General features: G+C 41.8%; 1 protein-coding gene across 8 annotated transcripts in view; it reads right to left on the bottom strand.

Moving 5' to 3' along the window:
- LOC147012089 (rho GTPase-activating protein 44-like) overlaps positions 1-21,342 on the bottom strand; it is a 130,691-nt gene that overhangs the window by 108,929 nt on the left and 420 nt on the right. The window lies entirely within an intron of this gene.

Below are 21,342 nucleotides of genomic sequence, written 5' to 3' on the forward strand. Positions count from 1 at the left end.
CCTGCAGAGTGTAGAGCACCTCGTGAAACTTCCAAAAAAATAGACAGATCTGGGAGACCTTATGGATAATTAATAATCAGTCCCTCTGGGGGACAGGGCGTGATGTCAAGCAGTGAACGCATTAAATCATAAAGCTCAAAAAAGCTCGTTAATTTTGGCATGTTCCTCAATGTTTTGTTTGCTCAATACAATTCCCCAAACAGGAGAAAAAGACAAGTTTAATGCTTTGGAAATTTCACATTTTCTTGTGTATGTATGGAGAAGGAGGGAACATAGCCTTGTTGGCTTAAACTAAATAGGTATATCGGCTTAGTTATAAGACTCTATTTCTTTAAATTATCAGATTTTACAACAGATTTCAACACTTATTTCGTCCGGACGATATCCGATCCTCAAAACCGAAATAATATTTAGATTATATACTTTACTTAGTCCGTGAGAGTAGATCGTGGACAATTGCATCAAATAATGCATGAATTCCAAGCTCCTAATTTGAAAACTCTTGTACTTACAAAAGTGATGTATACAGCGATTTGTAGCTATTTTGAACAGGCATTCGATAATAATATGAGTGAGGAAAGTGGGGGAAAAAAAAACTTAATCATGAAGAAATCATTGTGGCCTGTCCCAAGTCAAGGCATGGTTGAGCAGGCCAAAAGACATGGTGGCTTCAGACCCCATTGAGGTTACCCCGGAAACACCTTAAGACCACAGAGAGCGAGGTGGCCGAGGGTGGCACTTGATAAAGGATACAATTGAATTAGGCCATTAATTATAATCTTTAAAAGGAGTGTTTTAATGAACCCAAACACCCAATTTTCACTCTTACACTTCCTTGGAGTTTTCTTAGTATGCATGCAAAGTTTCAGGCTGCTAGGTTTTATAGTTATGGGGTTATGGAGGACACGGACACACACACACACACACACACACACACACACACACACACACACACACACACACACACACACACACACACACACACACACACACACACTTATTAGTATAGATTACTCCCCAAGGCAAGCATGTCCATCTGTCTTAAATTAGGGTTAAATTGTTAAATTTCTTTCTTGATGACGGGCATGGTTTTAGACTGAATTCAGAATTTGGCGGCATGCTGCACTGTTCGGGCTTGCGGGCTGACAAAACTATTTAAATTATCAGGACACCAATATTTCCAACGTTATCAATAAGCAGAAATGTTATCAGGAGTAATGGATTTTCGTTTCGTATTGGATGACAACAAAAGCACTGAAGTTTAATTTGAAGTCTGAACTCTTTCATATATGTCAAGTTTGAAGACAAAATATACATGTGGAGTATAGACACTAGACAGACTGTAACAAATGTACAAATGGGTAAAAAAAAAAACTGCACACTTTCTGGAATGCCATAGTCAATGTTTGCATTATTTTCTTGGTTTTCATTTCATATTCCAAGAGTTGTTATTAATTAAAATGTTGGTCAAACAAATTTTGATTTTAAAACAATTAGATTATGTTTAAAAAGTACCAAAATGTTGGCAAATAGTAAACGTCATATTTACAGTCAGAAATGGTTGACAATGCAGGAGAAACCCTATGGGATCCTCCTGGATCTGGGGCCAGCCCCAGGGCTCCAGGACCCTGACTTGTAGTAGAAGGACCCGAGACCGGCAATATTTCACTTAGACGTGCAACTAAAAATACTAAATACATCGCTGCATCAAATAAAAATCTTTTACTCTTCAAAAAAATTTTTTTTTTTTAACTTTAACACAAATCCCAATGAAGCTTTAAACTTTTGAGAGGCAATCAAATCCCAACAGTTGATACATTTAAAACTAAAACAACACTCTGTGGAGCACACACCTCTGCCAGGCTGAACAATTTACGTTTTGTATCCCACTGATAGGCCTGATCTGCTTCCGGACCATTTGTCCTTGTCACATACCAAAACGAATCAGCTTGTTCTTGTGACCAACACGACTCATCCACAACTGTTTGAGAAATCGTGCTATATATCGTTTTTGGCCCTATCTATCAATGGTGAAGAATCACTGAAAAAATTCTAATACCCAGATCCAGATCTTCACCAAAATCGAATCAGTTCATCCTTGTTCCACACCCAACCTGTCCACCAAGTTTCGTCCGAATCCGTCCATAACATTTTGAGATATCCTGCTCACAGACAGACAGACAAGTCGGTAGGCGGCGATGGGTCGCCGAGCATGGAAACTATAAGATATAGAGCAAAATGGATGTCATATAGCGGATAGGGAATCACCTTAAGATTATGCATGTCAAATCTCATCCAGTTCCATCTCCTGATAACTACTCGGTTGAATCCATTTGAACGAAAAGTATCGAAAATGTGGTTTGAAATCGGAAATCCCCAAAGTTCGAGGAGGTGCTGTGGGTGAACAAAGATCTAAATCGAAAATCCGGCTCGACCGTTTGTGCACAATGTATTCCAGACGATTAGTGTGAATTTTCATGACCATCCGACCATAATCCTAGGAGGAGTAGCATTTGGTGAGAAGGCACCTCCAGCTCTCGCATATTATCGATTTTTGCACTAACTGACCTTTGACCCCTGACCTAAGCAAAATCGGTCAATATGCCCTGAAGCAAAGTTGTAGTACTCATTGAGTACCATGAACCTGCAAAGTTTCATTCATATCGATGCACTCACCTGGTCGCTAGGGGGCCTTAAATTTTCGCCAATTTTCGCGCATACCCTAATTGTCGGGGGCGCTGCGGGTAAAGTATTCCATATATATCACAAAAACCGGAATATATTTGATACAGCATCACCTGTAGATCATTCGTGCCAAATTTCATAACGCTACGTGGGATAATGGCTTTCGGAATCGATTTCGCATGAACGGTACCAATTTTGAAGGTTTTTCAGTTGTTGCTGGGGAACCAAAGCGTCCCTAGCAACCATCACAATTTCCAAAGCACTCGGTCATAAGATGTACCTACCACCCGAGTTTGGTCGAAATTGGCCCACGTTTACGACCAATTATGCTGATGACAAATGAACAAACATCCAAACAAACAGACAGAATTACTGACAATAAGGGTCATCTATTTCGGCGACCCAACAGACAGACAGATAGAAACAGGCAGGGGTGAAAACCCAACCTCAGCCCACGTTCAATGGCAGAGATAATGAGTTTCAGCTCAATCAAAACGCTCCCACTTCATCCTTTTCATTCAAAATGCGGGGTCAGATGATGATAGTTTTGGTTTTCAGAGCATTTTGCAAGATTGGCACTCATAAATCAAATAAAACAAACCCTAAGAGCATTTTCATAATCATATATTCATGCTCATCATCAGCTTATTTTCAGTCCACGATAGAACGAAGGCCTACCTTTACTCACATTGCGGGGTACTAACATACACTCCATGCTCATCAAGTGCCGGTGAGTGAGACAGTTTGGGCAGGAATTTGTAAGTTGTTCAGGATGCCGGTGATAACTCGCATCTAACGTCTTCCCCCATTAAACCAACCATCGAACTTACAAGTTCCCTTTCACTCCACCCCCACCCCCAGCTCCTCACCTCCTCTTTCCATTCATCCATTCATTCCCTTATTATGTTGAACAGTTGCTCTGCTGTCAGGTTTTCACCCTCCATCATCTCGCTCTTCAATGAGCCTCAATCATGAACAAAGAGAAAAAAAAAAACTCCAAACAAACCGTCCTTTCAGTACGAGGTCCATGATGGCAGCTTGAATACAACTCAAGGATTTACAGGAATCCTGGTGAATTTCATCTCATCTTCCCTGAAAGACCACAGTCCAGGGCAGACAAAGCAAAGGTAGATTGCACATTATGCTAATATCAGCACAGTATTCTTACCGAGTCCATATTTCTGTGTGACCCACACAAACATCAATAGGCATTCCGTGTCGTAAAATAACATGCAAGTCTTGTGTTTACAAGTTTGGCAACAAAACTGTGCTGAAAACAAGTTCAGTAGCATTCGTATAAATAATACTCGTATTCAAGCGAAAGGGCACCCATTGGCGGCACAAATTATTTTAGGACCAAATTCTTTCGTGATAATAAAAGCATTTTATTTGTTCGTTTCAGCTTTTGATGAAAGCTCAGGGGTGCTCGGAAGATTTGTGTCTGAGATGAATCAGCAACGAAAAATGACGGCAGCCAAGGGAATTTACTACTGCTTGTGATGGCCCCGATGATTCCAACCGCCTTCGGTGGTTGACCGGGGAACATTTTTGGCCAAGATTTTCACAAACCAGCTGGCCTCGTTTAACGTTGAACTGAAGGTGCAGGAATTTGTAATTTGTTCAGGATCCCAGCGATAACTCTCCAACACCGCAAAGTCCTCCAGTTGGCAGACTGGCCACCAATTCCAGCAGACGGATCCTCCGGCTTAACGTCACGATGGATGGAGCACTCACTGATGCATCACCCTCGATGTAAAACACTAGGTTCATAGGTTATGGCTGGATCAAAATTTGAACCCAGGCCAGACAGCTCAAAAGCAGGTGCACATACCTCAAAGCTATCCTGTCAGCGCTGTCAACCACAGCAACGCAGAAATACAAACCAAATGTATTAGTTCTATACACGGGGAATTGCAGCAACACGTCACCATGTGACAAATGTTGGGTTAGGTTTGTAGTTGCATAAATGAGCACAAAACTCTGAGAAAATGCTCAAAGCTCTGCAAACTGTACCATTCTGCAAATGGAGACCCGATAATCATCGTCACATCATTTATGGCCATAATTATGTATGAATAATGAGAGGTTAATGCGACATTAATTTCAGCTATGAATGGGTGATGCATAATGCAGTGTGTGATGTCATTCACAGCCAGACAAGTGCTCTGCAAATCCACAACCTTTTCCCTGACTGATAGACATTTTTTTTGTATACATTGTCGAGGCTTGTGAAAGAGCTAACACACACAACATATAACAAGGGGAGCAGGAGACAAGAGGGGCTAGAGAGGGGAGGACAACAACAGTGGGGAATAGAGACATTAGGAGATCTGTTGAAGGGAGAGGGATGGGGTGGGGTACGTGGGGTAAACAAGATGGACACTACAGGGACTTTCAGGAAGGAAAGCAGGGAATTTGAAGGAGGTGGGTTTGGAGTGGGTTAACAGGGGTAGAAAAGATTGTGGTTTTGGATGGGGGAAGATATTTGATGGCGTTGAACAGCTGTTTTGAAGACCTGGAGAGAAGAGTGGGAGTTTGTTCCAGAGGTGGGGAAGAAGAGGAATGAAAGAGTGAAGGTGAGCAATGGATTCTTGATTTTGGCAATTTCGCCAGAAGGAGGTTTATGGTGGACCTTGAGCGCCCTGCAGAAATATTAGGGGGACAGAGCACAGACAGAGCAAGGGGTGCAACGCTGGAGAGGAGACGGTAGAAGACAGAAAGACCACCGACATGCCTGCGGTGAGAGAGTGAAAGACCCAAAGACACAGCCTTATCGTGGGAGATACCAATGATCCTAAATGTCTTGGTTTCCACAGTGTGAAGCCAAGAAAGGTGAGAGGCGGGAGCACCAGCCCAGAGGGGAGAGCAGTACTCCATCAGGCTGTGGACGATAGCTTTGTATGTGGTCAGGAGCTCAGGTGCGCCAAGGAAGGACTTTGCACGACAGAGGATTCCCAGTTGGCGACTGGCTTTGGAGGCCAGGTTGGAAATGCGGCTTTCCCAGAAAAGATAATGGCAGATAGTGAGACCCAGAAGCTTGAAAAAAAGGATTTCTTCCAGAGGATTGTTGAGAAAGTAGATTGGGGGGGGGGGGTTCCAGATGGTCCTTTTGGAGAGACATAGTGAGAGTGTGAGACTTGTCAGGATTGAAAGACATGTCCCAAGTGTTTGACCAGCTTGTGATTTTATCCAGGTCTACAGAGAGTTAGACTTTTCCCAGAGAGTTCAGAGTTATGATTTTATCCTATCTCTCAATATTAACACAATCCTGTGTATGACATCATTCACAAGCTGATGAACTCTGGATCTAAAATATCACTTTCCTCCTCTTTGTTACGCAATCATGCCATAACTATAAATCATTCGTTCAGCAACACAACTGTATTCCGACCTGCAATTATTTGCCAAAATAAATAAACACTAGCGATACCCGTGCACAAACTGCACATGCACGGGATAGCAGTACAACATAGCTGGTAGCAGACGACAGACCGTACACGGGGAATGACAAAAATACGCATTGTGCAAAATGCAAGTGGTACTATGGAACGCCAAGACTTCCCAAACATTGTCGGCATATCCGCTAAATGTCACAGCAGTTTCATAGGGATCGTGTGATGGCGAGCCGAGTTTTTAGTGTGCAAGCTTGGTATTATAATAGAGATATGTGCAGGAAAATAATCTCGTTAGCTGCAAATGCAAGGGAAAGTGATTGGGTGTGGTTGTGCCCTCGTGTTGAGGATACTGAATTGGCATTCCAGAGGTTTGAGTTCACAACTGCATGGAGGCAGTGGGAAAATAAGATTATTCGATTCTAAACTTCAGGAAAAATAACTCTTAAAATGTTTTCTTCTTCTTTTTTATTTTTTGTTTTTACAAGGTCGAGATGAATGGAAGAACATCGGATCCGGAGTTTAACCAACATCAAATAAATTTGTCCGTGTCACACACCCAACCTCTGCAACAACTTTGATCTGAATCCGTCCACAATATTTTGCGATATTCTGCTCAGAGAAACATAGTCAGGGGTGAAAACATAACCTCCATCCATTATCAGTGACGGAGGTCATCAGAAGCTTCATTTAATCAAGACACAAAGAGAGACAATATTTAGGCCAAAAAGCACTCCACCGAAACAAAAGAAATTGACTTGCACATCGCCACAAGGCAGCTGAGGCCAGAGATGTGCTACAACTGCATCTATAAATGCTGATGCAATGAAAAAGTAGTTGCAAACCCACCTTTCAAGCTTTCATCAACTAAATGGTAATCAAATTGCATGCAGATATCATCGAAGCGATTTCCCCCCTGAATACATGACTTCAATGAAAAGTGCGTGTACAATGTGGCATCGTGAAATGAAATGTGCAAAAACACTTTCTCTGTTATTTCCGAATCCCATAAAAAAAAACTTGTCTCTGCATGAATGGAGAAATGTGTTGGCAGGTCTCGAGCAAGCATCCTCATTAGGCAAATATTGGGGGCATAAAGAAAACTATAACGGCACTCGACAGAGCGCATACCTCCGACAGGCCGAACAGTTGACGTGTTGTATCCCACTGATAAGCCGGATCTGCATCTGGACATTAACCAAAATCTAATTGGCTTGTTCTTGTCATCGACCTGACTCATCCACCTAGATTTGTCATAATCCGCCCACATCGTTTTGAGATATCGTGCTATATATCAATTTGGTCCGATCTCTCAATGGTGAAGAATCAGGGAAGAATTTAATTTTTTTTATAGTATCCCGATCCAGATCTTTACCAAAATCTGATGAAATTGTCCTCGTCACACACCCAACCTGTCGACCAAGTTTAATCAAAACACGCCCAAAATATTTTGAAATATCTTTCAATTGTGAAGAATCACTTTGAAAATAAAAAAAATTCTCGTACATTGATCTTCACCAAAATCGAATCAATTCATCCTTGACACACACCGAACCTGTCCACCAAGTTTCGGCCGAATCCGTCCACAATGTTCCGAGATATCCTGCTTGCAGACAGACAAACAGACAAACAGAGGTGAAAACATAACCTCCGTCCGGGAATGAAAGTTTACAAAACAAGAACCATATTATTCTGCGATGTACCAGGGATAATGTGACAATTTGTTTTCATTGCAGTCATCAGCATCCCACATAGATGGATTTCAAAGTAGGCCAAAACATCAGGTGAAACTCCCACGTTCGACGTCAATTTTGTCATGTTCGTCCTTCAAGTGATCTGAATGAGACCGTGACATTGAAAACAACCATCTACCTACCTATTACGGAAATAAGAAGGGGCAGATTGGGTGACTTGTGGAAGATTTTTTTTCCAGTTGAGATAAGAACTGGGGAAGGGGGAGAGGAGGAAAGGATGAGTCGCAGCACTGAAGGCGAGGAGTTTGAGGATTGAGGGATCATATATTTATTATGTATGCAAATACGGTGGAATTTTGATGAACCTTCCTTGGTACACCTGAACTCTTGTTCACCTAAAAGCCTTCATCCGCAACTTCATGGAATACTATTCTCCCCTCTATGCTGGCACCCCTATCTCACACCTTGCTCAACTGGACGCCATGGAAACCAAGACCTTCAAGATCATTGGAATCTCCCGTGAGGAAGCTGAGTCCAAGGGCCTATCACTTTGCCATCACAGACAGGTCGATGGTCTCTCTGTCTTCTTCACCTCCTTTCTGGTCTTGTACCCTCTGCCCTTTCCATGCTTTGTCCCGCTCCCCCCAGGTATCTGCAGGGCATACGTGGTCCAACAGCCACCCCCTTCTAATGAAACTCCCAAAATTCAGAATCACTGCTCACCTCCACTCATTCGTTCCTCTTTTTTCCCCACCTGTGGAACCAATTCCACATTCTACTCAATCTCATTCTTCCCTCCAGGTCTTCAAGACAGCTGTTCACTACGATCTCAGATCATCCCCCATCCAAAACTTTGACCTTTTCTACACTCATCAAACCACTCCCTCCCTCCCCCACCCCCCTCCCCAAATTTTGCTTCTGTATCCATTTTGTCCACCCCTTGCGCCCTCCCATAACCCTCAACCTTACCCACGCATTCCTTGTTGTCTGTCCCCAATTATTTTCTCCCTCTGCCTGCCGTTGGCATTCCCCCCTTCTCTTTCTGCTGTTCCTTTATTTAAGTTATGTCCTGATCCATTCTGTGTTCTCGCTCTTCCATAAGTCTGGACTTTGTAGAAAAAAAAATACACATCCGCCCTCCCCCCCTTCATACAAACGATGCCCCTTCCCTTCTTCCACCTTAATCTAATCTCCTCCCCCCCCCCCAATCCCACAAACCTTTCCCCTTCTCTACTCTCCTTTATTTCACTTATCAACCACACTTCTCTTCCTTTTGTCAATTTAGCCCTGTGCGTATGAAAGCATATGACTCCGAAGTGAATGGGATGGAAAGGTTAGGTCAAAAATGCCACCTTTTCGCATACATAATGTATTTCTAGTCCCAAAATAAAAATAAAATAGCCCAGTCAGTTTTGCCTTACTAATTCAAAACCTAACAGAAGTGACGTGGGAAAAGGATGAGGCAGGTATTATGGTAATACAGGGAAACCAAGAAGGCTTAACCCAACCAATCCAAGCACAATAACAAAAAACATCATAACACGTTGCCTAGCTGCAATGTTGGCACAAACACTGTGCTACACACCCATGAGCTTTCATCAAATATCAAGCTCGTTTTATTACTAAAAAAAAAAAAAAAAAAATTTTACTTCTTTTGGAGCACACAACACATCAATTGCCCTCATCTTAACTACAATGTTTTGTGTCTCTGCAACATGGTGGAGGTAAATAATATGACCCAGTACAGCACAGTCATGGTTCCTGCAACGAAAAACGTCCACTGCGACACTGCAGCTAAGACAGTCAAATAACGTGGGTAGAAAAATTTACACAAAAATAAAGCATTGGACTCCCACCCCTATGAACTTTCATGGATCAACAGGCGAGAGTCAAAAGGCATAGCTTATAACTGCATTGAACTCGGCTCACAAGCAAGCCAAGCTCAAAGGCCAAACTATCTGCAATCAAAGAAAAAAAATTACCAAAAAAAGTATGGTTGTGCAAGTTAATGAATCTATGATAATAAATAGAGGTTGTGTGTCTGTCACTATGTCACCTTTATTCACTCGTTGATTGGTCGTGGCACTGACCAATTGGGTGTTTTAATGTCTATCCACGTCAGCAAGCAACGGTCCATCTCGGTGGTGTGGCATCTGTATCCCACGGTTTCCTCACCTCATGACTCATCGTATTCTTCTCTGTTCTTCTACCTTCCACAACGGTGATTACAATATTGGTGGTTACGGCGTGGCGTCTTTTACATGCTTTCCTCATGAGTATTATATGTTGTGATCAATTAAATTTCTTTCAAAAATGACAAAAATTATAAAGTGCATTTCCAAGAATGTGCACATTCATTTCAAAGCACATTGCTAACCGTAGGTGGGCCGAGAAGAGTACACCCGCCCAGAGTTGAGAGTGCCCGGGAGTTATATTAAGCTGTTACCAAGCTATTAAGCAGAGTACCCACCCTTTGGGCAATATTGTTCCAAACATGCAACACGTTCTTTTGACACATCCCTTTATTTTGGCAGTGTATATGCAACAGACCACTGCCTCGATCGCTTCCGAAAATAAAGATAACCCAGGTTATGTTCATGAAGCAAAAACTGCTAAAATGTGCACATATAATACATCGTGGTTATATACCTCAGATAATTCCAACTGCACCACCTTTCCCCCAAAGGAAGAAAATGCCAAGATGGGTGAAATTATTTTTTTCAAAACTTGACAGAATCAAATGAACCTTGCACAGGCACAACTCCAGAGTGCCCTCATTAATTACCTTCGCAAACTTTGTTGCAAAGGTTATGTTTTGATCGCTGTGTATTTATTTGTGAATACTTGTGTTTGTTTGTTTGTTTGTTATTCGCATAACTCCAAAAGTATTGAACTGAATCGCAGCAAATTTGGTGGGATGATTGGTTATTATCTGAGGACCATTTGATTAGATTTTGGGAGCGATCGGGTCAAAGGTCATGAAAAGGTCAAAATCGTCTTTTTACCATAGCGCGGTCAATTTGTATCCAATTTGCATGCAACTAATGCCAAAATGTTCAGAATTCAATGCTCCATCTTGTGATATGTGACATGACACAATGACGTAATAACCCTTGTTAGCGGTTGGGAGTCAAAGGTCGGGGGGGGGGCGGTCACGACATTGCAAAATGTGTGGTTTTCGTCATAACACGGTCAATTCTTATCCGATTTGCATGAAACCAACACCAAAATGTTGACTGTTCTGTTCCCCACACTCTAATACCAATTACAAAATTAAGAGTACAAAGTTCAAGGTCGAGGTCATGAAAAGGTCAAAATCGTCATTTTGCCATATGCGGTCGATTTTTATCCAATTTGCATGCAACCAATGCCAAAATGTTGTGAATTCAATGCCCAATCTTGTGATATATGATATGACACAGGAAATTTAATTTTTTTAAGCCATAATAACACACATGAGATGGCAGATGTGGTATGGGATTAAATACCCTCACAATCAACGGTTTATGGGGGGGGGGGCAAAATGTAGCGTTGGTGAAGGTATGCACTCTACTGAGTGCCCGTTCTAGTTCTTGAATGTTTCAGCTTCCTAGGTCAAATGCTCTGGAAGGAGTAGATGAAACACAACATGCATGTGTACATACAAACAACATACTTTCCCTCCATTGGCAGCACCGACGCACTGTACAGAGTATGGTCCCAGTGGATGGATGGATAGATATAGAGATGTAGGCCATGCTGTTTTTAGAGCTTTGGGGCATTCATAACAAGTCGATAAATGTTCCTACACTAGAACCAATGATGGACAGATTGACACTCGATTGAAGGTGGCAGGAATTCTTCATTTATTAAAAGGTGCCGGTGCCAACTCGCGCCTTCTTCGCGAAATATGCCGTGGGATATTTAACGTCCACCAGCAACCAGTGCTGGCAAACATGTCCTCTAGCTTAATGTCCCTCTGACAGATGGCACACACACACACTGATACTTCATGTGAAACACCAGGATGACAGTTTATAGATGGGTCGAGATTCAAACCCACGTGAGAAAGCTAAAAGGTGAGTGGCCAAACCTTGAGGCTGTCTTGTATTGAAGTGCGTAAATTTTCTTGGAAAATATAACACAAATAGTACGAACAATGTTAAGACCATCCATTAGTAAAAATGTCATTCACATCTAAGCTTTGTTGAAAGTTGGATTAAGCTTGTGACGCTAAAACAGTTGTCGTTCATGGACTTGGATCATCATTTTTTTTTGTTGTTGGCCAGTGAAGTGCCTCAAAACTTAGAAGAAAAACTTTTTCCTTAAAAATTGCAATCACAGGACTGTTGGGAAAAATCAATTCTACACATTTCAAAAATCAAAAGGACAGTTCAGACATATATCAGCCACTCCTCATTCACTTGGCAAATCCAAACAATACTCCAACTTGCAATTATATTCCCTGATATTAAGTAACCCATTCCACAGTTCCACAAGAAACGTACTCTCTTCTCCCTTGTTCCGTGGCTTTTCTGGTAGAAACCAACCCATGCCTCATGTACATTGGCGATCGTTTTGTCTCACATACTAGCCTAACCACCTGTCAATGCATGCTCATGTATTAAGCACTGTTCAGCTGCTAGTTTGTAACCCACACCCTCTATTTTATCATCCAATTCCCTCCATGAATCCAGGACCATGTACCCAAGTACAAAATAAATAAATAAATAAATAACCCAGCACATCAGCATGTAATTGGGTAAGAAACCATCTCAAATTCTGTACACAAGCGAACAGCATACAATTTATTCCAAGCTTTAAACAGGCATTATATTCCATTATATTCCAACAAGCACAGCTGTTCCAACAAGCCCCCCCCCCCCCCCACCATCTGCAAGAATAAAATACATATATGAGCGCTCAAAACCCACGTGTACCACAGTTATAGCCCCAACTGTAACAAATTATCTATATGAGAAAATATATATGGCATTACAGTGACAAAGTTCATCCATTCTTCACATGGGTGGTCACTACATAATTGCATACTAGTCATAGTTTTTGACGGATCGGACTGAAAATGTTTCACAAAGACGGTGATTATAGTGCGCATAAAAGCCTGGAAACCGATTTTTGATTTTATAAAAAATAAATTTTTTCGGATTTTTAAAAAATTCCAAAGTCCCGTTGCTAGGCAACGGTGGTGTCCATAGCAACGGTGCTCAAAAGCATATAACTAGATCCTGGTATGAACCTACCTGTCAAGTTTCATCAAAATCGGTTGACTCCTCTGGCCTCCAGAGCTGTCCATTACATACAGATAAACATACATACAGACAGACGGAAAAAGTGAAAATAAGGGTACTCTAGCGACCACCCAACAAGGGTACTCTAGCGACCACCCAACATACAAACATACAGACAGATGGAAAAACTGAGAATAAGGGTAGTCTAGCGACCAGCCAATACTAATAAATGTCAGTGCGTGTGTCTGTGTCTGTGTGTCTGTGTGTGTGTCTGTGTGTGTGTGTGTCTGTGTCTGTGTCTGTGTGTGTGTCTGTGTCTGTGTCTGTGTGTGTGTCTGTGTGTGTGTGTGTGTGTGTGTGTCTGTGTGTGTGTGTGTGTCTGTGTGTGTGTGTGTGTCTGTGTGTCTGTGTGTGTGTGTCTGTGTGTGTGTGTCTGTGTGTGTCTGTGTGTCTGTCTGTGTGTGTGTGTCTGTGTGTGTGTCTGTGTGTGTGTCTGTGTGTGTGTCTGTGTGTGTGTCTGTGTGTGTGTCTGTGTGTGTGTCTGTGTGTGTGTCTGTGTGTGTGTGTGCGTCTGTGTGTGTGCGTCTGTGTGTGCGTCTGTGTGTGTGCGTCTGTGTGTGTGCGTCTGTGTGTGTGTGTCTGTGTGTGTGTGTCTGTGTCTGTGTCTGTGTGTCTGTGTCTGTGTGTGTCTGTGTCTGTCTGTGTCTGTGTCTGTGTGTGTGTGTGTGTCTGTGTGTTTGTCTGTGTGTGTGTGTCTGTGTGTGTGTCTGTGTGTGTGTCTGTGTGTCTGTGTGTGTGTCTGTGTGTGTGTCTGTGTGTGTGTCTGTGTGTGTGTCTGTGTGTGTGTGTGCGTCTGTGTGTGTGCGTCTGTGTGTGCGTCTGTGTGTGTGCGTCTGTGTGTGTGCGTCTGTGTGTGTGCGTCTGTGTGTGTGTCTGTGTGTGTGTCTGTGTGTGTGTCTGTGTGTGTGTGTCTGTGTGTGTGTGTCTGTGTGTGTGTGTCTGTGTGTGTGTGTCTGTGTGTGTGTCTGTGTGTGTGTCTGTGTGTGTGTCTGTGTGTGTGTCTGTGTGTGTGTCTGTGTGTGTGTCTGTGTGTGTGTCTGTGTGTGTGTCTGTGTGTGTGTATGGGTGTATGTCTGTGTGTGTGTCTGTGTGTGTGTGTCTGTGTGTGTGTGTCTGTGTGTGTGTCTGTGTGTGTGTCTGTGTGTGTGTCTGTGTGTGTGTCTGTGTGTGTGTCTGTGTGTGTGTCTGTGTGTGTGTCTGTGTCTTCTCCACAACTCCAAAACTATAAAACCTAGCAGCCTGAAGCTTTGCATGCATACTAAGAAAACTCCAAGGAAGTGCATGACTAAAAGTTGGGTGTTTGGGTTAATTAAAACACCCCTTTTGAAGATAATTAACGGCCTTATTTAATTATATCCTTTATCAGGAGATCCTCGGTCACTACTCTCTATGGGGTCTTGAGGCGTATCCAGGGTAACCTTGGTCTGAAACCGCCATGTTTTTTTGGCCTACTCAACCAGGCCCTGACTTGGAACAGGCCGCAATGATTTGTTAACGATAAAGTTTTTTTGCTTCACTTTCCTCACTCAAATTATCGAAAGCCTGTTCATCATCGTGAATAAACGCTGGGTACATCGCTTTTGTAAGTACAAGAATTTTCAAATTATGAGCTTGGAGCGATTTCATGCATTATATGATATGATTTTCCGCAATCTACTCTCACGGCCTAAAAGTACATAATCAACATATTTTTTCGGCTTTGAAGATTCAAAATAGTCCGGACTAAATAAGTGTCAAAATCTGGAATGAAATCTGATAATTTAAAGAAATAACACATCTATAACTAAGCCTATGTACAAATTTACGTTAAGCAAACAAGGCTATGGTCTCTCCTTCGACCTACACACACACACACACACACACGAAATTTCCATGGCATGAAACATGTTTTTTGACTGTTTGGAGAATTATATCGAGTGAACAAAATATTTAGGAATGTGCCAAAATTAACCAGCTTCATTGAGCGAAATAGTTTAATGCATTCACTGCTTGACGTCACGTCCTGTCCCCCAGAGGTACTGCTTATCCATAGCGTCTGTCACGTCCATTGTGTCCAGATCCAGAGCCAGATCTGTGTCTATATTTTCACAGGTTTCGCAAGTTGCTCTCCTGGGAATCAAGGGAAATCTGTTGAAAAACAGACGTTTTAAAATAAAGTTATCACGTTAGCGTGCACAGACGAGCAGGCAACATGGCAGATTATCTGCAATGTTTATTTCATGGATGATTAAACTCTGCGATGTCTCCAGGGTTATTCTACATTAATAATAATGAGCTTGGCTCAGCTTGTCCAATGAAACTTAGGTAACCTATCAATTATTTCGACCTGGAAGAGTATCACATTAATCACTTTGTGAAAAACACTTCCACATTTGTTATCATTGAAAAAATTGATGACAATAACTCCAGCAGTCCGTTCTCCAACACAGTACTGCACAACCATGGAGGACATGCAGTGAGCATTTTCCCTTAGAAATCATCTTCTGATACTCAGCACCTTTCTCCTCTTCTTTGCTGATTTTTCCTTCATTGAAGATGGATACTCAGGGCCCATGGTTGGAAAAAAAAAAAAGAAAAGAAAAGAAGTTATCCCATTTGTTGACAGAATCAACATGAGGTATGAAGATGAAGTATACAGTATAGACTAAATAGCCCAATGAGAATTCAAGTGCCATTTTTCTTTCCCCTGGCAGGAACATCATATGAACTTCAGATTGTTCAATTTCACAGGATGGTGCTGTGCAGAATTACCTGAGTAGATTGATTGAAATAAGAATGCACAGCTCATCTCATGTCTTGGGGAAAAATAGAAGAGGGTTTCTAAGGACACAAGGACAAAGCCTGGATGGCGAGGCAGGAAGTAAAGGACAAATAAAGATCGACAATAAGCTGATACTCCAGGTCCCCAGCCTTTTGGATGGCATGAGGATTAGATCGGCGTAATGTGAAGGCTAAATCTTGAGCCATTTTTTTGAAATATCGTGTACACAAGCCAAGTTACCGAGATGGTGGCCATGGCAACAGAATTCAGCCAATCACTGCCGCTATCTAATCAGGTTGAGATAATGTCATGAGGAATAGATATATGCAATATGAAAGTGAAATGTTCAAAAGTTTTTGAAAGATCGCACACACACACATGTACATGGACGGATGATCGGTTGGTTCGACGATCAGACCTCATTTTAATGCCCCCCCCCACCCCTGTCTCCAACCTCGTTGGAGGGGCAGGGGACAAAAAGAGTTGCAAATAAAAAATATGCCGAGGGAATGAAAAGAAAACGCACATATGCACTATTAAAAAAATATCTACGGATCTACTGAACAGCTTTGTATTCTCAATGGTTCAACAGCTCATTTAATTCAGTACATCACCGAGAAGTTGGTTCGCAAAGGGCAACACAAGCATTCTGAAAAAAAATTACAAGCGGACTGATTACCCATATGTTAACCAAAGCATTCAATTCACGCCGTGAGGCACATAGGGCTACCGAGGCAGTTTCATTTTGGCTAGGAGTACAATCCCAGACGGGTCGCCACTCCGACGCAGGATGCTCAAATGGCTTATTACCCCGAGGAAGATGGTACTCATTTTGCCAATCTCGGGAGGATGACAGGCCGAGTCAATCCACCTGGTGTTATTTCAACGGCACGAAAGGGGCTCAAACTCAAGACCCAAAGATCTTAAGTCAGACATCTTAACCATTAAGCCAACACCAGACTCAATAAACAATTACTGGGAAGTCAATGAATGGCAAGCCACCCAGAATTACCCTCACCAAGAGACTGCATTCGTACAATGTTGCCACGACAGTAGCATGCATGTAAAATCGCGACCCATCTTTAAACTGTTATCCTGGTGTTTTGCACACAGAGCGAAGCATCAATGCGTGTGGCTGTGTGCCATCCATTGGAAGGACGTGTAGCCAGAGGACCCGTTTGCGAGCACTGGTTGTTGGTGGATGTGACCCGTGTGAAAGACCCCTCAGTGTTTTTCACCAAGAGTAGGTAAGTTATTGCCAGCACCATGGATACATTCCAAATTCCTACCTTGACTGATTAATGGGAAGGCAATGGCAAACCACCCAGGATTACCCTCACCAAGAGACTGCTTAGGCAGTGCCGAAGGATGAGATATGAATTTTTAAAAATGATGGATGAGACATAAATGAAACAGGCTAACTGCATGTCATGCGTGACCAAGTACACTCATCAATTGCACGAGAAAGGTCTTTACACAAAAGATGTGAGCATCAATTAGGAAGGAGAGCTACAAAATATAAATATAAATAAACATGGTCAACTCTCCAGAATCAATGGTGATAATTTCAGGAAAAACCTCTTTTCCATACAACAATGGAATACTCAAAGATAATGTCACATCAGGTGGTAGTTGGGTGATCGTGATGTTGTTTAATGGTTTGGTCAGCCTTCCAGCTTCATATCATGAATTAGACAAACAAATCACAACAACAACAGTGACTATTGGGAGGCCAGTTGGTTGAGCAACACCATGAGCTTCACAAACTTGATTCGATAAGCAACCGTGAACCCTGACGTCACAGCAACACCAACAACCTGCCTTCTCACCTTGTAATCTCAACAAAGTTAAAAATCATGATGCGATCCATAACATCCCCACCCTACTCCTCCCAACACCTACAAATCAAAGTTTTGCAGCTTGTTTATGCACAAATTGGTGCAATATTATTGTTTAGTGATTGGTCTGCAACTTCAAGTGAAAATACCAGCTGCCCATGGTTCTGTCTCAGTTCCACATAAGCCAACAGATGTGACATGCCCCACAAGTCTCACCACCAAGTCCCACAAGATAGGGAATAAAGCAGATAAGAACAGCTCTGCATTCCAAGGCAGGTTTCTTTGGACCACAGACATACCATCTATGGTCTCCTGAGAACCTGAGAATCACCATCTTCAAAAAGCAACCATGAATGAAATGACCTTTTGACTTTGCTGGTTTTTCATATATATAAATATATAACATGCCTAACAATTTGCACACTCACACTATGTCTAAATTGCTTTAAGACATTCTGAAATTGAAGGTCATATAACGTAAGCGATGAATCAGGTACAGATTCAAGAGAAATGTCAAAACAGCACACAAAGTGAGAGGTTAACTTGTCTTCATGACATCAAATCAATTTCGATAGATAACTGAAACAACTACAAACTTGTCGTGCATGACAAAGTACGGTAAGCTGAACACTTGAGAATAAATGAACTGCAAGGAAAATCATAACCATGACCAGATCAATCTCTCTCCCTTACAAAATCTGAAAACATTCTTACACTTTTCATACACAAACATGAACTACTCTGGAAATGTCTTCAACAGACTGCTGAAGCTCAGTAAAGCGATCAAGTAAGTCCAAGCCTTGTACTTTATTGTCACATGGTATGGTCAAACATATATATAATAAATGGTGTGTGTGTGTGTGTGTGTGTGTGTGTGTGTGTGTGTGTGTGTGTGTGTGTGTGTGTGTGTGTGTGTGTGTGTGTGTGTGTGTGTGTGTGTGTGTGTGTGTGTGTGTCCTCCACAACTCCAGAACCATGAAACCGAGCAGCCCAAAACTTTGCCTGCAAAACGAGGGGAACTCTAAGGGATTGTGAATGCATGAATGAAAACTGGGTACTTGGGTTAAGTTAAACACACCTTTTGAAGATAATTAACGGACTTATTAAATTAAAACCAAAAACAGGTTTACCCTTGGTTTGCCCACGTTCACCATCCTCACAGGGGTCTTAATCCACTATTTTGTTTCAGCCTACCAAAAGAGCATTGACGATTTTCCACGATGACCTCTCACGGACCAATTAAAGCATGCAATCAAAATATGATTTCAGATTTGAGGATCGGAGATGGTGGACTAAACTGTCAAAATCTGGAATTAAATCTTAAAATTTAAACAAATTACTGATTCTTATAACTAAACTGTGTATTTACTTTAAGCAAGCAAAGGGTGGGAATCTAGAGGAAGGGGGAGATGGAAGGAGGGAGGAGAAGGCGTAGGAGTCTGGAGCGAGGGGAAGGAGTGGGGTAGGAGTCCAGAGGGAGGGGGTGTGGGGTGGGAGGGAGGAAGGAGAGACCTGGCAATTCCCGGCAACGCTGGGTACCTTTACTAATATTACATATATATATATATAGTATATATATCGAAAAAAGCACAATGACTCGATGACAAGACGATGACGTCATGTGCATAAATTACACCAACACATCACTTCCGAACTTGGAGGTATCTATATGATCCTCAAGCCTATTAAAAACTGATATTAAAACCTATGGTCACAAATACACAAAAGCAGAGATGTCGATCGAGATTTCGTCTTTGTATGTGTGCTCATCAGGACAACATACATGCTCCGGACAGCATCGGGTCAAGGATTCTCCAATCGGCCTAACTTGCACATGGTCTGCAGTTATCAAGTGGTATTGACCGTTGTTGCGGTGTATTTTTGTGAACTTTTCCCAAAACCCTCCATCATGAGCAGTAAACAACCAGAAAACACGCCTGCAGGTACTCCTACCAAGAGGGCTCATAAAGCCTTTCGTTTTGTGTTCAATATTTAGTTTGGTTATGTTACGATGACCGAAAATTACCGTTCAAAAACGTCTCCTCAATTTATAACATTTTTCATATGGAAAACTGCTTTCAATTTATGGGTTTTTTTAATTACGCAAAGGTGTTTAGGAATGCATCTCAATTGTAAATAGAGGACCAAGTGTAACGGAGGTGGATACTTTGAGACCTGGGAGGGCTCTGTTCCATCCTGAAACCCAACCATGTGTGGAGATAGCAGCGAACAACAGCAACTTGTGTACGCACTATATATATATATATATATATATATATATATATATATATATATATATATATATATATATATATATATATATATATATATATATATATATATATATATATATATATATATATATATATATATATATATATATATATATATATATATATATATATATATATATATACATATATATATATATATATATATCTCGGCCTGTAAACACAAGTGTACACACACACATATATACATGCACACATACACACACACACACACACACACACACACACACACACACACACACACACACACACACACACACACACACACACACACCTTGTGCTCAATTGCAGTCTGTGAAACACACAAGAACCAGACACTGCTGACCGCAGCATCAGTCAGCAGACATGGCTTTGGAAGCCTTACACCTTGGGAAATTGACTCAATCCACAAACATGTTTCTGCTCCCTGACCCTGACCCTGACCCTGACCCCTGTTAAGCCGTTTTATGTTAAAGAAGAAGAAAAAAAGAGGATTAAAAAAGATGAAAAAATCAAACATTATAACAAAGCTCTGGATGTGAACTTTGACCCAAAGACCTTAGTACACAGTCAAACGAAGCTTGCCAGGGTAATAGCCATGCACTTTGGGCACACAAGGTCAGGATGCCTGGTCATTCGATCCACGTTATTAGTCTGGGTCTGTCAAGATTGTGTTTTTTACTTCAAAAAGGTGAAAATAAAATCAAACATGAGACAAAGTTAAGGATGTTTACTTCGGCCCGAAGGGCCAAGACCAAAGTGTTCAACAAAATTTGTCAAACTAATTGACACGTGCACTTTGACCTCAAGGCCAAAACTAATAGTAATCCAAGCAGAGTACGTAGATCCGAGCTCACGGGTCTAGAACCCGCGGTCGGTCATTCCACGTCTATCAGTTTGGGAACCACCACAGAGAGGGTAGGCCTTCTTCACTGGAATGGTGACACCACGAACCATCGTGCCACAGCAGCACCTTCAGCAAGGGTGTGAACCAACGGTGACGACCTGCGACACATCCGTCCTATTGAGGTATCCATTACTAGTTAAGCAAAACCTGAAACTGCAGCCGGGATGATTAACGATATATATATATATATATATATATATATATATATATATATATATATATATATATATATATATATATATATATATATATATACAGTTTAATGAGTCGTACAGTAAATAAGATGGTAAGTTAAGCGCGAACAGATCACTAAGTTAAGGAAGTTAACCACTGTTTAACCACTGATGCGACCGTGATGGGCGCTGATTCGTCGCGAAGCTTCGGAGTCGGGAATCGAACTTTGTCCCATCGCCGCGTCCCTCAAGCGTCTCCTCACACAACATGTCCTCCTTTTATCAAACCGTCCTCCTTCTAACATCCCTTCGTCGTCCCGCGGAATACCAACTT

This window comes from Eptatretus burgeri, chromosome 15 (genome assembly GCF_056783735.1).
Source record: "Eptatretus burgeri isolate ZD-2024b chromosome 15, Ebu_testis_v1, whole genome shotgun sequence".
NCBI lineage: Eukaryota > Metazoa > Chordata > Myxini > Myxiniformes > Myxinidae > Eptatretus > Eptatretus burgeri.